Here is an 18,053-nt window from a genome sequence, read left to right as displayed (position 1 = left end):
GACAAACTGCTATGACTGAACTCTGATTTCTGATGAAAATCTCTGAAAACGTATAGATCGTGCGCGATAAAAGTTGCGTGCAGAACCGGCAGGAAGAATGTATACTCCAAATTATTGAAAGCAGGAGCTCTCTTGTGACCAAAGTTTCGCAGATTCCTCGCGATATAAAACGAATGACGCCATCAGAGGTGAGCAAACAGTGTTCTGCCGGTTCGAAGTTTTTAACATGGTGTGTTTGAAGGCCAATGCTAAAATCAAAAGCACTCAAGCCAAAACCAATAAAGAAAAACCACATGCCAAACCCTTGGGACTTGTACTCAACGTCCTATGCTCTTAAGAAAACGTGCCTATGCTTCATCGCGCGATGCGCCATTGTTGCCCAGAGCTCCAGCATCTCCGATGATGGCTTCACGACTGCGAACATCTCACAGCTATCACGAGCTTGTACCTGTCCCTACGGAGAGCTCCGGGGTAGCGTTGGAAACTCGAAACATGGCCGACGCCTCTCTTTTTGTTTTTTATCCTCGCTTCCCGGTCGTTATCGCGAGTCCGTCAAAGTCAGAAACGACCCGCACTTCTAATCACCACCTTCATGCCGAGCAACCCGTGATGCCTTCTTCAACCGGCCGTTTCCCCGTCGTGTGCTCCCGAACGCCTGCGCGTCGTCTGTCAGGCCTAAAAAGGGAGCCCTGGCGCTGCTTTTTCCGCGCAGGCCGTCTCTCCGGAAGGCGCAGTTTCGTAAAGGAGCTCTTTAACCCTCAACACTATAGAGCGACCGACTGGCAACATCGCTTCTTCGTTTTACTTGGCCAGCTGTTGATTGATAAACGCGACCCTAGATACCTTGTATGAAGCGAGCACCGTCAGCCGAGGTGCCGCTACATCTTTCTCGCATTGAGACGTTGCCGGGCGCGTGAGGGGATCAGCGGAACGGCTGCCCTTTTGTTTTCCCTCCGCCCACCGTAAACACGGGGTAGCGGCGGCACGCCGCGCTGTCGAACGCCGCAACGTCTCCGAGAGCGCGGCGCGGCCGGCACGTTTCCTCAGCGCCATCTAGAGGCGCGGCGAGAGGCGCCTGCGCGTTCTCTCACGGTTTCTCGCGTGACGCGCGTCGTGAGCTCGCTTCTCGCCAGTGGGCGCACGCGCGGGCGGCAGCTCTTCGCGAGCATGACGGAAGGATGACGAGCGGCGGCTATATTTACATCACCCTTCTTGAGCGCGCGCGCGCGCGCTTTTGAGAGCGACAGGCGCTGCGCGCGCTTCTCCGCTGATGCCAGCGCCGCCTCCGGAGGTGCGGCTAGGCTCAAACCCGTTCCGTTCTGCCGCCCCATTTTCTTTTTTCTCTGTCGTCTGCTCCGGCCCCGCTGCAGACGACGGCGACGTCACGGCTTCAACGAGTCGTCCGGGGTCACGTGTCAGAGAACCTCCGCACTTCCGCAGTGGCGGCCCGAATTTTCGTTTCGCTCCCTCCCCGAACCGCACGCCTCCTACAGGCTTTTCTTTTTTTTTATAAACTGTTATTTTATCTTAGTTTCATGATTTCAACGTCGTCTAGAGTTCTTCGAAACCGCCCCGCTGAACAGCCTTGTTACCGTGGCATGTCTTCTTTACCGGAGCGCAGTTCCTGTTGCTGGCAGTAGCTGCCGCAACGCAGTGGTCACGAAGATTGTTTGAGAACAAACGTTTCCAGCCCCCTACTCTTGCCACCGTGTAGTATAGCGATACAACACGTCCACAATTTGAGGGTTGTGCGAGCGCCCACATTCTTTTTCGCTAGTGCTAGAGGCCGCGCAAAAGAAAAGCGCACAAATAACAGTGGCTACGTGTGTAGCCGACGCGCAATCACTACTATTAGCTGAACGCGGGGCCGGCGGAGCAACAACTGGCATTTCCCTCGCACAGACGCACACAATACCAGCTCCTCCAGGTAAGAAGAGAGCAGCCATGATGGGGAACAAGGGGGGGGGGGGGCATTTATGAAACTTGAGGCGTCATCATCTTGTTGGTCGCACGTAGCTCTCATGAATCTTTTTAATGCTTTTGTTTTTCGTGCGTGTGACTGTATGCGAGTGCCCGTGTGGCGCCAGCCTTGATCCCGGGGTTCTGGAAAGGAAAGAAGATGGTTTTAATTGCGAGGGTTACGGGAGTCATACGCTAAGCAGCGCGCTCTTCTTTCGTCACCGGCGTAATCGTTTCCTCGGCTTGTTTCGAGCGCTTGTTGAGTGTATGAGCCGCGGCGTAGTAGCGCTCTACGCACAATGAATGCCGCTGTTGGCCCGTCCGTATACGCACCGGGCTGTGAAGAGGTGTTCGTGGTCGGAGGCACGTCTCATCTCCTCATTCGAGGTACCTCGAAACAAGAAGGAACCCTCGCACCTGACTTCTGGCTCTCGCTTGCTTCTTGTCGAGTTCTTTTAATGTCTTTATTTTTGCTTATGTCGTTTTAGAGCCATTAAAATCAGTAAAACTACGGTGCAAGCTCGTCTGGACTCCTTACCTTGTTAGGGGCGTTCAACTTTGTCCCTGTATACGTGACGAGTGGATGTTCACGCCCTTGCCTATGCTAAGTGCTGTTGCCCTGGCCGGGCATGTTTAGAGACATAGTCGTTGTCCGTTCGAAGGGTTTTTACCGAGCTTAACGCTACGCGCCATGACATGATAATTAGCAAACTGAGGTCAAATGCATCTTTGTGCCTGAAACATCGAGTAGTTCAGGTAGGAACTGTATTCTTGTATAAAAATAACAATGATATGTTGTTAGTCGCGGCGTTAGCAAGGACCACGGCTACTTCTTAAACCGTGGCAAGGACTAATACACCTTATTTTTGGTCTAGCGTCGAAGATTTATACTACACTCTATAAGGAACAAAGTTTTCATATAGTGTATGATTTCACCATAACAATCAATATACCTGCAGATCACCTGACGGCAGTCTTGTATTTCTTTTATATTACAGTTTTGCTGTTGTGGAAAGCGCTGGCCTCCGGTTTTCTATGGCAGTCTTAACTGCTCGATACGATCTTTGGAAACACTTTAAAATATAGATTTTGCTACATATCACAACAATGAAATATAGCCTTCATTATTTCTATAATCGCACCTCACAATGTTCCCATATTCAAAATTTTTGTCCCAGTAAGCCGGACTTGGTAAGTCCCTGCGAGGTGCTGCGAATGATTACAGTGTGCGGTCGTTGTTTTGGTCAGATTTCAAATGTGCAGCCCTTGTGCAAATTTTGAACCAATCGTCGTCCGAGTGCATCTCAAAAGCCGATCGCGGCGCAGAGAACTGCGGCCTCAGTTTTGTGCTGTTTCCTCTATTTCGTGCCAACAAGCCGAGCGTTTCCATCCCTATAATCTCGCAGATGCCGCTATAAAAATAAGAGAAAAATCAGGGCTTCTCACTTGACGCGATGTCCTGGTGCGGTTGTTTGCGAAGTGTGAAATTTCAGGGAACGGGGACGTGCTGTGGTTGTTTGCGAAGGGGATGATTTTGCTGGGCGACGACATTAGAACATGCTGTGGGACCGTAGCGGCAATGACGACAGCAGCACTAGTGAGGACGATGGAGCAAGTGTGGGCAAGCAGTATAGTGCCTAATACTACATTCTGAAATGTGCCATCGCACGCCTTTTTTCCCTGAAATGCCATATAAGAGGGGTGGAGGGGGGGGGGGGTGGACTTACAATCGTGTAACTACAGTAGTCGTCCCGAACAGTGAAAAGAAATGTACAGTCCATGCTGGCATCACGTTATCTCGCAAAAGTTGCGTCGTCTTGTGTCACCTCTCGCGTCCAAGCGACCGCCAACACCTGCGCATTCAAAGGAACCGTGTTTCCGAGAACCCTGAAGGACTCCGATAGCACCGCATGTTTTAAAAAGCTTTTGTCCCGTTACTTAAGAATTCTCGGCTGATACTGGGGCGCATAGGATAGAGGTTTTGTGTGTAGCGTGGCACGCTGGAACGGTGCTTTGTGAGCACTGTTATCTTCACGGACGAAAAACCGTCGCAGCCCAGAATAGCTGCCTCGAGAACGCGACAAAACACGGTCTCACAGCCAACCCTTCCGTATACATTCCGTAAAGTACAGCCAATACTGCTAGCGAGCACAGAAAAGTGACGCATGAGCTTTGGCCGAATGATACCATGGTTCCTCTAGCCAACACGCGATTCCAGTGGAAGGAAACAGCGAAAGAAGGGGCGAGGGAAGGGGGGGGGGGTGGAGATCTCTTAAAGGAAACCATACGTGCGTGCCCCAGGCTGCACGCGCAGCGGACAAAACAAGGCTGATTTCTAGAGCGCGGCAGATCAAGATTACGAAAACAAAAACAAGCCCGTTCCTCTTCCGGGCTGAGCCGTTTTAGAATACAACTTTGCGAGACCCGCTATCCACGTGCATGGTGTTCGCCGAAGATGAAAAAGGCAAATGAAAGAAGACGGGCGTTGCGTGGTAATCTTTCCGCTCCGTTGTAGAAGAGCACGCTTGTGGATATGTGCGAGACCATAGCACACACTCGTGAGTGGCTCTTCACGTCTTGGAAGACACACTCCTGTGAACGCGCTCCTTTGGGGATGGTTATTCACTCGAACGCGTAGGCGAGCACAAAACGCGACTGCACGCGGCACTTAGAACTCGATATGGAAAGTCGCGCACGAGCTGGCGTGAGGCGCATTCTTCGGAGCTGGCCCAGGGCTATCATCGTCTATTGTGCCTGTTTAGGCGGTAACGCCCGAGGTGTTTTCGACCATTTTAACGCGAACTGTGCTCAGCCGGCCGTTAATTCCATTTCATTGGGGAAAAAAAATAAAAACAAGGCGCGAGACTATGGCGCTTTTAGACCCGCCAACGCCGAGGAGCAAGGTTCTCGAATGTGCGTGTGGTTCTGGTTGTGGTTGTAGTCAGTGAAAACGATTTTCGGGACACCAGATTCATCATCCGGGGGCAGCGTTGTCACGAAGAGGGTGATTCGAGCTGGTTCATGTTCTGGATATGAAGGAATCGCGAGGATATCATGTGCGAAGACAGGATCCCAACATTGTGGCGGCGGTCAATGCGTGCTGAAATATGCGACGGCCTTGTAAGTAATACATCTTTAATATAGGGATCATGATAAATTTTATGAGCAAAACACAATTTAGCTACTGAGCGTCCAAGAATCTAGGGATTGCATTAAATCCCGGCTGCAGACAACCGGTTGCGAGTAATGGATCGCTGGTGTGTTGACGTGGGCGAAGAGTAAACGCAGTCGGCCCAACATACCCAGCACTTCTGGACCAAAGCATTTTTCAACGGGAAAGTGTTTATGAACACAATTTTTTCATACATTGTAAGATTTCACTATAACAATCAATATATCCGTAGTTCTTCCCTCGGCAGGCTTGTATTTTTTTTGCTTTTATCGTATTTGTATCCTCAAATACATTCCCCATCGGTTTTCTATGGCAGTCGTAGATGCTCGATGCGAGTGACGAAAAAACTTTTAAAGAAAAATTTTGCCGCGCATCGGAAGAATAGACCGTCACTTTAAATATTTTCGTATATTCCAATATTAAAAGCTTTTGTACAATAATGCTGGATATGACCTAGCCATGCGGCTACAAATCGAACCTGTAGGAGCTGTTACGCATCGTCTTCACAGTTTGGGCTTTCCTCCTCAGCGCTAGAGATTGTTCAGCTCGTGCCACATATGGCGTATATGGCGATGACAGCTAGCCTTCGGGGCAAAGCAAGCCGCCAGCATTCCTTTAAATTTTTTTTTCTTCCGTCTCTGTCGACAGCTCGTATATGCTACTCGAGCATTCCGCCAAGCAGCCAGCTCCGGAGTGCTCGCCTCGCGCGGCCATTAGAGCAAGGTGGGGCACATTCAATTACCGTTCTTATCGTCACTGAACGCGCTTTTTGTTTTTCATTTCCTACCCCGACTACCGGCTCCATGTCCAAAGGGCAGGCATTATACACAGCCAGGAATTCTGCCCTCGGGACAAGACACCGAACTAAGTACACAACCATGCACACACAGGCCCATACGTGAATACACACGCACGCACACACTCGCCGGTGTGCAATATATCCGAACGACCCGGCTAATACGCAAGCGTGGGCAGAGATCCTACAGCATGCACGCGTACAGAGCAATTGGCCAGTTGGCAGTCGAGGCAGCAACGCACGCACACACACACACACAGACACCAGGCGGAGAGGATGGGCGCGGCCGAAACGTCGGCAGGATTTCTTTTCAATACGAGGCCAATTTTCTTTGCCTACATCATACGGGCGCAGGTGTTCGCTTTAGTTCCACTGTGCGATCGATGCGCTGGTGAGTTGGCCGAGTTGGGGGGGGGGGGGGGGGGGGGGGATTTTGGACTTGCCAACCGGCATGTCGTCGGCCCGCACCATTATTTGCACAACACGGGTCGCCGCCCGGCCACCTTCCCGGTTCACTTAGCGCCCTGCCGTATGAGTCCCAAGAAGATGAGCAATTACGCATGCGCAGACACACACGTAGCACGCTGGGGTGGGTGCACACTCAAGCTTGAGCTGGACACCCTGTGTTATACCAGAAGCGTCTTGCATTGAGCTCGGTGGGCGTAACGAGCAGCTCGTTATTCCGAACACTCGTTATGTAAATATCGGGCGCTGAAACTGGATATAATGTCGGCTCTGCGCAGAAAAAAGCTCGGCGCTGACAGAGCGCAGAAACCGACGAGAGCTGGTCATAAATCAAGTAAATAGCAGTGTGGAATTAGCGCGAAGGTTGTACCGTCCCAAGAAGCGCAATTAATCGGTCCAGTATTAGAAACGTATTGGCAGAGGACGGCCCTACAAAGGCTCAGATTGAAACCAGCTATTTGAAATATTACGCCGATTGCATGTGCTTCTTGGGGCCACAACCAATATGGCAGAGGCCACTGTATAGACCTAACTTGCCCGGACGACAGTGCTCTAACCAAGTTTATTCTGCACAAGATCAAAGGAAATATGTGAGAACAGGTGGCCCTTTCATTGCTCTATTCGGCACCGTCACTCTGAGTGCGAGCAAGTGACCGTCACACCTGGAGAGGATTGTTGGCCTTGATTCGCTGATTCGAAATCGAACACATTATGCTCACCGAGACTGTGCTGTACTTTTTTTTTTATTCGTGAAGTCTGCCTTGAGGCATAAGTTGAGAAAGGGGGGAGTGGAATGTAGGTTACAGAAAGTTAAAAGAAGGAGTGTAGACCAGTTTCGGCGAGGTACTCGCATAGGCTGCTGGTGAAGTGATTGTCCATAGTCCACTTCACATAGTCCCCGTCGCGGTTCCACCACAGGCCGACCTCCATGAGGAGCCGTTTTCTAATAGGGGCCGTCGCTGGGCAAGTCCACAACAGGTGCCGCACATCACAAATGTCCGGTGCAGCGCCGCAGTGAGGGCACCTGTCAGTTGCTGGCAGATATTTATCACCCCACCGATAACGGACAGATGGGGTCAGGGCCGCCCCTGCCCGAATCCGGCGCACTGATACCTCCTCCTGCCGAGTAAGACTACGGGGTAGAGGGTGCGAACACGGAGGAATTAGAGCGCGTGTTCGCTGGCGCAGAGCTTGTGAATCGGAGACATGGGACAGGAACGGATCTGGGGGAAGAGGGGAAGGTAGCGGGTCGTCTGATGTGTCAATGTGAGTCATAGCATCTGCTTGAATGTTATGTGGATCGTGAGCATGACCGCGAATCCAGTGTATGCGTACAGGACATGGGTATTTTGCGCAGAGTAGGTGAATTGATTGTGTAATCTGGAATGTGCGTCGAACAGCCTTATGCTGTTTAAGGGCGGCGAGGGAGTCTGTATAAATATGAACTGCATTGAATGTGGGAACGAGCGGAAGGGAAGCAATGGCATTGTAAGTGCCTTGAAGTTCCAATGCCAGGGGGGTACATGTATCTGCGGTGTACGTCGCACGAGAGTTGAGATGCGGATGGGAGGGACTATATACAGCAGTAACTCCCCGCTCTGCAGTATGTGATGCATCGGTGTACAATATGCACCCTTCAGGCAGATGCGCGGCTGATACCGACGGGGAAACAGTGGGGCGATTGGCTGTGAGCTGACAATACGACCACGGAGGGAGCGTCTTTAAACGATGAAGTTGTAGAGACTGTTTGCGAGCTCTGTTTGCCACCCGCTGGTCGATGAGTTCACTGAGAGTATTAATTTGGGCGAACTCCTGAAGCACGGGTATGGGTGTCAAACGAGGCAAAAATGTTATTGCGCGCATAGCCTCACGATTGATAGCTTCAAGGGAGTCCCACTGTCTGCGGGTGAGACGTTGAAATTGTGCCTGATATATTATCCGTGGCTGAAGGATAGAGCGCACAAGCTGGCGGGCCGTATGAGCACGTGCGCCACCAGATCGCATAGCTATGCGACGAATCAGACCTATAGTAGCGTGAGCTGATTTACGTGTGGCTGTCAGCCAAGGGGTGCCAGTCCCAGAGGTATGAAGGAGGAGGCCAAGAATACGAACAGTTTCTACCTGAGGAATCGGAGAACTATCTACTGTAAAGTTTAAAGGGACTGCTTTCCGTAAGCCGGCTTTGTTTCCAATGCGAATGAAACACGACTTAGTAGACGAGAGGGTTAGACCCAGAGGTGGGAGGCGAGATGTCAAGACATCTAGCGCATGTTGGAGGGCTTTAGAGGGTGCTTTATGCAAGAGTACAACTGGTTAGTGTGATAAAGATGAAGTGTGGCAAGTGCGCTGCACGCACTCGCGCGCACGGGAGTGGAGAAGACGACGAAGTAGGATAATACAGATCGGCTCGACCGTATGCTACGTGTACTGTTTCATTCTAATTATCATTACTTACGATACAACATATTTTGGCGACGAGGATGCTGTTTTGATTCGGGACCTTCACGTGGCCTGCTCACCATCCGTCATGAGCTTTTCTGGGCTTCAGCCACCACCGCCTTTCCTGCCGACTCCTGGTCGTCCTGCCCTTCCATGGGAGTAATGGGAGCTGGCGTTCCGGAATTACATGCTGGCCTCTGGTGCCTCTACTCTGGGCGCGGACAGGCGGAAGGCCATCCTGCTGAATTGCATCGGACTGGAAGGTCAGCGTATTTTTTATACCTTGGCGCCGCCGTCGTCCACTCCAGCGCCTACAGCTGCTGCTTCGCACTCCGGTGACGAGGCGCCCCGCCTTGACGAATTTGATGTGGCGATATCCATCCTGTCGGAGCATTACAAATCGTCCGTGAATGTAATCGCCGCACGTCATCGCTTTCGCCGTCGAGCTCAGGCTCCAGGAGAGACAACCGATGAGTACGTCGCTGTCCTTCGCAGCCTTGTCGGGGACTGTGGCTTTGGGACCATGGCGGACGATATGATCAGGGACCAGCTGGTGGAGAAGACCTCGAGTTGCCATCTGCGTGAGCGCCTACTCATGGAAGGCTCCTCCTTGACTCTGTCGCGCGCCGTGCTCCTTGCTCGACAGTGCGAGCAAGCTTCCCGTGAAGCCAGGGAATTGGCTGAGGAGGACGCTCCAGTACATCGTGTGAGATGCGAGCGCGGATCGAGACAGACACCACCCCCGGCCCATTGCTGCAAGTGCCAAAGTCAACCATCGCAACCTGCTGCTGCAATACCAGAGCGCATGTGCTACCGTTGCGGATCTACGGCCCACCTGGCGAACAACCCTGCATGCCGAGCCCGCAACCGCAAATGTCGTCGGTGCGGCAAGATGGGCCATTTCGATTCTCTCTGCAAGTCGTCCGACCGTCCTGTTCAAGTTCAGCAAGTTGCAGATACTGCTGACACGTCGTCGATGCCGGATGGCTCCAGCAGTGCGTCTATTCTCAATGTTGAAAGTAAAAAAAATGGAATCTTCGCCTCGGTCCTGATTGAAGGCAAGTCCATCCGCTTCCTGAGTGACACCGGCTCATCTGTGTCAATTATTTCTGAAGATCTATACCACCGATTCTTCGCTGAAAGTTTCCCGCTTAAACCAACTGCAGTTCAACTATTGGACTATTCTAAGTCTCGGATTATAGTCCAAGGCTGTTTTGTTGCCACAGCCAAGTTTCACGACCGTACCGCCTGCATACTGTTGTACGTTGTCTCGGGAGGCACAACGCTGCTGGGTCTGGATTCCATTGCAGCCCTACAAATGAAGATCACAGGTGCATCGTTGGAATGTCTTTCCATGGCACCTGATACGGCTCTGTTACCTCCTAAGCTACGTCCACACTTCGAACATCTCTTCTCCAAGGAACTCGGAGTTGCCCGTGGCTACGTGCACAAAGTCAGAGTGCAGGATTCCGTTTCTCCTGTTGCTTGCAAGCTCCGACGGCTGCCGTTTGCCATTCGACAGCAAGTGTCCGAGGAACTCCAGAAGCTTGACGCTCAAGACATCATTGAACGGGTCGACGCTTCGAAGTGGATTTCACCGATAGTCGTTGCTCGGAAAAAGGATGGCTCCATCCGAATGTGCGTCGATTTGCGTGAGCCGAACAAGGCTATTGTGGTCGACAGTTTTCCTTTGCCTCAAACGGAAGAACTTCTACATAGCTTGGCCGGGTCACAGCGTTTTTCGAAGTTGGACCTTGCCTCGGCTTACCATCAAGTACCACTTAGCCCTGAGAGTCGGGAATTGACCACATTCATTACCCATGATGGCCTCTTCCGCTTCAAACGAGTGTGTTTCGGCCTTGCTTCGGCGCCTTCGGCTTTTCAGAAGATGATGCACTTAATTTTAAAAGGGCGCAAAGGTGTCCTCTTCTACATCGACGATATCATAGTCCATGGCACCACCCGACAGGAGCACCTGACCAACCTTCGTGCTGTTCTCGAGCGCCTGTCCCAAGCCGGACTCAAGCTCAACCACAAATGTGTCTTCGACGTTCCGAAGCTCACTTTCTTGGGGCACGTTGTCAGTGGTGAAGGACTGTTTCCGCTTTCTTCTGCCATCGAGGCGATTACGAAGGCTCCGACTCCATCTAACATCGGTGAGCTTCGCTCCCTCCTTGGACTTGCGGGTTTCTACTCCAAGTTCATCCCGCATTACTCCGACGTCGTTGAGCCTATGCGCGCCCTACTTCGTGGAAGCGACTCAGCCTTCACTTGGACCGCTGCTGCGGATTCAAGCTTCAAACTACTGAAGTCCATGTTGACGTCATGTGACGTGCTGCATTTCTTTGATCCTGCCCTTCCCGTGGTCGTAACGACTGACGCTTCCGGATATGGCCTTGGGGCAGTGCTTCAGCAAGACAACGGCCATTCCCTGCAAACTGTTGCGTTTGCCTCCCGTACCTTGACACCCCAAGAACGAAAGTACTCTGTTGGCGAACGTGAGGCCCTAGCTTGCGTTTGGGCGTGCGAACGGTGGCACGTGTATTTGTGGGGTCGGCCTTTTGTTCTACGCACCGACCACAGTGCACTTGTCACTTTGCTGTCGACGAAAGGAACGGGTCATCGGCCGTTGCGAATTTTACGTTGGTCGGCTCGCCTGTTGTGCTACAACTACACTGTAGAGTACCGCAAAGGCAATGACAACTCTGTTGCGGACGCTCTGTCTCTCCTTCCCTTACCGACCTCATCATGCAGTGAGCCCAGTGAGTTCGACTCCAGTGACGACGATTTCGTCTGCCTGCTATCGCCAGCCGTGACTCTACAAGAGCTACAAGAGGCAACCATCAGCGACGCGGCAGTTGCTCAAGCCATTCAGTTTACATCTGCGACATGGCCGGACAAGAAATCCCTACCGGAGAACCTTAGGCCATACTATCTCCTGCGATCGGATCTGTCCGTCGTGCAGGGCGTCTTGTTCCGAGGTGACAGGCTCGTCGTTCCCGAAAGTTTGCGACGACGCCTCATGGACATCGCGCACGAGTCACACCCCGGAATAATCCGCACGAAAAGTCGACTGCGAGAGCTCTACTGGTGGCCGCGAATGGACGAGCACGTCGAAGAAATGGTACGGACATGCGTTGTCTGCCAGTCCTGTGACAAATCGGCTCGTCCGGTGGCAGCTCCTCTGCAACCTGTCGCCTTCCCAGAAAAACCTTGGGATAAGGTTGCCATTGATATCGTGAGGCCTTTCGACCAAGCTCCCAGTGGCTGCCGCTTCGCGATTACGCTAATGGATTATTATAGCAAGTGGCCAGAGGTTTTCTTCGCGGATGCCATCACAACTCAAACCGTTCAAGAATTCCTGCTTGGCCTCTTTGCTCGTGAGGGTTACCCTCAAGAGATTGTTTCTGACCACGGAACTCAATTCTCATCGATGGCCATGCAAACTTTCCTCCGCGAACGGGGGATACGCCATTGCTACTCTTCAGTGTACCATCCCCAAGCTAATGGACTCGTGGAACGATTCAATCGAGTGCTTAAGTCCTATATTCAGCTGGCTCTGTGCGAGCGACGCGACCTACGTACAGCTATTGTGGACTACCTCGGTGTCTACCGCTGTACGCCCCATGCCACGACAGGAATTGCACCAGCCATCCTACTTCATGGCCGGTTGCCCCGCACAAGACTGAACGTCGTAGGACTGCCGGATCAGTGCTTCTCAACGGATCCGACAAAATCGCTTAAGCTTTTGCGGCAGAGGCTTCAGGAGAAGCAAGCGCAGTACAAGCTTTATGCGGACCAGCGGAGTGGCGCCAAGTGTCGTGATTTTCAGATTGGTCAGTACGTGCGTGTTCGCAAACCAACTGTGCGAGGCAAACTGTCAGCTCGATTTTCGGAGCCTCGGAAGGTTGTGGAGCAGCGTGGACCTGCATCTTATCTGCTGGATGATGGGCGAGTGTGGCACTCGTCCAAGTTTTCTGCGGTTCGCCCAGAAGTGGTTCAGCAGCAACTGTCCTCCCCAGCTCCAGCGGCGCTTTTCGCTGATATTTCGCCGCCTATCGACGGCAACAGAATGTCGCCGCCCAGTCCACAGTCCGGAACCGTGGTCCAGGGTTCTTCTTCGGACGCGCCTTCAATCCATCTGATGCCAGCCGCTCAAGTTAGCTGCCCGGGCCCTTCATCGCACCTGGTTTCGCCAGCTCCGGAATCGGCAGCCCCCTCGTGTAGTACATCCACAGCGGCAACTGCGGCTTCACTTCCTGCGCCGCCTCGCCGAAGTACTCGCAAAAAGAAGCGGCCCGCATGGTTCAAAGACTATCACATCCGCTAGACATTATTTTTTTTTAAGTGCGGCGGAAATGTGATAAAGATGAAGTGTGGCAAGTGCGCTGCACGCACTCGCGCGCACGGGAGTGGAGAAGACGACGAAGTAGGATAATACAGATCGGCTCGACCGTATGCTACGTGTACTGTTTCATTCTAATTATCATTACTTACGATACAACAGTTAGTTCTATGTGGATCTGTAAACATAAGCCATGTTATATTGCGCTAAAACAACGACACATAAGAGAGTTGATAGTTGAGAGTTGATACGGACCTGATAGTTTGTGCTATAAATGCCAGTTTACCAATATCCCTCAAGAGGAAAGTATACAACAGCTCTATCTTACCGGTGCTCACCTATGGGGCAGAAACGTGGAGGCTAACAAAGAGGGTTCAGATTAAGTTAAGGACCACGCAGCGAGCTACGGAAAGAAAAACTTTAGTTGTAACGTTAAGAGATCGGAAGAGGGCGGAGTGGGTGAGAGAACAAACGCGGGTTAATGACGTTCTAGTCGAAATCAAGAGGAAGAAGTGGGCTTGGGCAGGGCATGTAATGCGAACGCAAGATAACCACTGGTCCTTAAGGGTAACGGAGTGGATTCCAAGAGAAGGCAAGCGTAGCAGGGGGCGGCAGAAAGTTGGGTGGGCGGACGAGATTAAGAAATTTGCGGGAATACGCTGGCCGCAACTGGCGAAGGACAGGGTTAATTGGAGAGACATGGGAGAGGCCTTTGCCCTGCAGTGGGCGTAGTCAGGCTGATGATAATGATGATGATGATGAGTTTGCGCTCGTCCTGTGCTTGTGTTCTTCTCTTATGTGTCGTTGTGTTAGCGCAATATAACATGACTTATGTAGACGACCACCAACTAGCCCGACAACAACTTGTTAAAGGATCTGTAAAGTTCATGTTCGATTTTTGAACAGCATTTAAGCCACAATACACTTTTGTCAGGAAATAACAAAACAACTCCATCTCTGACTTTTTTGACGCTTGTGTGCCGTGTCCTTCGAGGTAACGGATGTGCAGGGAAATCATCCGCCATGCATTCCTTCCATCTTCCTACGGACAGCGTCGTTCGATTCGGAGAGTTTTCTCTTTTTCAGGGGAATTTTCGGTTCGAAACTGGGCGTAAAGAGAACAAAGAATCTTGAGTTGTTTTCAGTGAATTTTATAAATCAGCAGGAAAACGAAGGAAAGTCTTTCGGCAAAACATACTGTCGAATAAAGGTGAAATTCACAGCCATGACTGGACGTGAACCGGGCTACAAACGCTGGAAATAACGGGAGATAAAGGCGTAATCTAAGATAGCGCACAAAGCCTTCCCTTACGTTTGCCTTGAGCCTTGTGAAAGTATAAGCCCTTTTATCACTGTTATCCTCTTATCAAACGTTATCAAACCTGTCATCAAACGTTTCGCGCTCATCGTTTTTTCAACAAGTCTCACTGTGGCGTCGCACTCGCCGTTAGTGTGTTGGCACAATCGTTATTTCTTAGTTGAATAAATTACTGTTGTTAATGTGTGAAACCGGTGCCGCTAAGGACGTTTAGGTTGTCTGGCGAGTATTAACAGGACGTTCCCCAAAAGGCCTTTTCCCAATCGGCAAACTGTGGTCGGGCCCTCCTAGGCCGCCTAGATTCGTATGAATGTGAGAACTGACATTGACCTCTGACCGGTCGTTTATCGCAAACGAAGTCGGGTCTACGTGTACAACCGAAGTGAAAGAATCTCTCTTCAAGAGATTAACCAAGTTGTTTATGAAAACAAGCAGCGCACACTACGGTTACACAGTTAAAAACAATCTAAATGATAACAATAACTTAATCTGTGTACAACTTTTACTTGAGCTTGGTTTGTCGCTGACTCAGGCTCAACGTTGCGCGTATACCCTCCGGCGCCATTGTTGTCGGCATTGAGTCCGTAGTTTACTCTTTGGCCGGGCGCGCGGCCCGACTTGCGCCAAGCCTGGCACATGGCCGACCGTCCGCCGCCATTCGTCGAGGACGATTGGCCGTTTTGCATTTTGCCGCACAAGCATGCGCAGTTATCTGCCTCTACAAAATCTGACGATTGAAAGCATGCTGCCACAGTCCTGTTGAAGGATGGCTGTACCCAGAATGGTAAATTGATACCTCGCACTATCCTGTGACAGTGTCTGTACGCTCTATCGGTCACCTTGATGGAACACTGCCGATAAATTTTAAGTCTGCCCCAACGATAGATTAGCACATGCTGAACCCAAAGAAATACCGTCACTAAAAACGAAGTTGTAAAGTGGAAAGACCAGAATAGATGCACCGCCACCATAGGCCATTTTCGGGGCCAAAGTGCGGTGAAGCCGAGACCTTTTCTCGTCGCAGATCCCAGAGGCCAGGCTACATCGCTGCCCACAGAGTGATCAAACGGTGATCACGGAGTCGCTTTCGGTCTTTGCACCTCAAGTACGGTATTTACGCACTCGCATACCAGTTTTGCATGAGAGTTAAGATAATCACATCAGACATGTTTCGCATACCTGCCGTGAGTTGGAATCGTTCCGTGCTTGCCTATGACTCGTGCGCAACAGCTAAATACAAGAGCATTTGCACATTCGGGGAAAGAAGTGAAAGAGACGACGCAATGACGGATCACCACCTGCCCGGCTACTGCCGAAAGATTGGATGCCGTCCGCTCTTTAGCAACGTCGGCATTCTTGGAAGAAGCAGGAGCCGCGAAGAACGTAGCAGTCAACCACTTCGAGATGCATGGCAATGATTGCATCGGCACCTTTGCGCTCTGCCTGTTGGAAAAAGAATTCTTCAGACAGCAGGCGGTAGACTGGCTTTATGCTTTAGGTTCCCACTGGCATTGCTCTGCTTTTTTTGTTTTTAAGGCGAAAGCTTTTAATGCCTCATCGTTGTCGACAGAAGTTTGTCAGCAGAGGTGTCACGCTTTTTCTAGTCTGGCCAGAAAAAAAATCTTTGCGCACGATGGGATTCAAACAACGGTCCTTCCGTTCCGCATGGCGAGTGGGCTAATGGCTACGCTACTTCCTGCCAACGCATATGTAGTTCTCCTTGTCTAGGACGCTGGAGTGTGTTTGCAGAAAGGCGTCGAATCAGACGGATGCCTCCCAAACGCCCTCCAGTGTCTGCAGCATTTGAGATTCGCAAAGAGCCGCCGCGGTGGCCCAGTGGTTATGGTGCTCGGCTGCTGACCCGAAAGACGCGGGTTCGATCCCAGCCGCGGCGGCTGGAATTTCTTTGGAGGAGAAATTCTAGAGGCCCGTGTACTGTGCGATGTCAGTGCACGTTAAAGAACCCCAGGTGGTCGAAATTTCTGGAGCCCTCCACTACGGCGTCTCTCATAGCCTTAGTCGCTTTGGGACGTTAAACCCCATAAACCAAACCAGATTCGCAAAGAATTGAGTACTTAACATCTTAGCCACACATCAGAGACACAAGCAGCAACACCGCGCTAAAGGCTTTCGCCTCACCGCACTTTACGTCAACAAAATGTCCGCCCCCTCCCCTGAATTTTTTCCTTACTGTCAGATGCACATCTCATTGAAATTTGTGGGGACGCAGTCGTCCCCTGTGGTTCGCTTTCCCGCGATGCACCCTCAACTCGTTTTCTTAGGTTAGCTATGTGTGCGTATACACGCACACAAAAACAACTATTTACAGAGCACCTAGGTAGGCGCTACGTGGCACGAACATAATAGTAAACATGTTATAACTAAAAGGCCGGTAAGGATATACAGCGCATCAGAAGAGAAAACCAATCCGGTACAAAGTCCAATTCTTTGCAAATATCCGTTACCTGCAGCAACATTCGGCTAAAATGAAGTCTGGGCTAAACAACAGGTTCAACGTTGTGGTCTTGCATGCGCGTTTTCCAAAGCGTATGTAGTTCTCCTTGTCTAGGACGCTGGAGAGTGTTTGCAGAAAGGCGTCGAATCAGACGGATTCCTATACCAAACGCCCTCCAGTACCTCCAGCATTTAAGATTCACAAACAATTGTGTACTTAATTAACATCTCAACCATACATCAGTGGTGGCACAAGCAGCAACATCGCGCTTAAGGCTTTCGCCTCACCGCACTCTATAGGTCAACAAACTGCCCCCCCCTGAATTTTTGGTTTCTCTGTTCATAATCTGTAAGCATTTTGACGGGCGGCATTTCTTCAATAAAGTGCACCTGTTGGTCCATTCTGGGTGTGTGGGCCACAATTCCTTGCCTTTTACCTTTATGACTAGTTTCCCGTTAACCATGTGCCAACTGACTCGCATCTGGTCTCTATACACTGCTGGTGGAGAGGGTTTCGATTAACCGAAACGACGGCCTTGCACCTGTTTGCCACTTCGTTACAAACTTTTCCGTGGCCTGGTGCTCTCTGCTTTCCTGCGATGAAACGCTTGGAAAACTGGGTGTTTAGCTCATCCTCACGAAGCCCCAAAATACGTTTGCCTTAGCGCTGTTCGATCAAACTGCCTTGCTGCGATTAAAATTCATATCCTTGCCAAAACACCATAAAAGAGCGTTCACCTTCGTCGAAGGTTAGTTATAAGAATCGAAAGAAACTTTTCCAACGTGAATTTCAGTGAGACGCAATTTTGCTTATCAAAACACCCGTACCCTTCCCTTAAAGCAAGGCTGCTTTGAGGCGCTGTAGAAAGCTATACAGGTGTTCGTCAAGCGCCCGTCTAATATGCTCAGAAAAAATCGTTTGGTGAGAGGAGGCATAGAGAGGAAAAATTCCGCTGAATAATTCCTACTAATGATTTACTAACTTCCCCAGTAGCTATCCCCATTTAATGTGCTGTGACACAGTTAAACCTCGTTATAATTAAGCTGGAGGGACCCGGCGATTACTTCGTTATAGTCGCAGGTAGCTTCTTTATAGCCCGTGTTC

At 50.9% G+C, this 18,053-nt stretch overlaps 1 protein-coding gene across 1 annotated transcript in view; it reads left to right on the top strand.

Moving 5' to 3' along the window:
• LOC149347148 (uncharacterized) overlaps positions 1–18,053 on the top strand; it is a 287,424-nt gene that overhangs the window by 149,746 nt on the left and 119,625 nt on the right. The gene's annotated exons all lie outside the window — the stretch shown is intronic.

This window comes from Amblyomma mixtum, chromosome 4 (assembly GCF_055824585.1).
Source record: "Amblyomma mixtum isolate Tamu chromosome 4, ASM5582458v1, whole genome shotgun sequence".
NCBI lineage: Eukaryota > Metazoa > Arthropoda > Arachnida > Ixodida > Ixodidae > Amblyomma > Amblyomma mixtum.
Note: the sequence above shows the minus strand (reverse complement) of the source record. Positions and strands in the feature narration are given on the sequence as shown.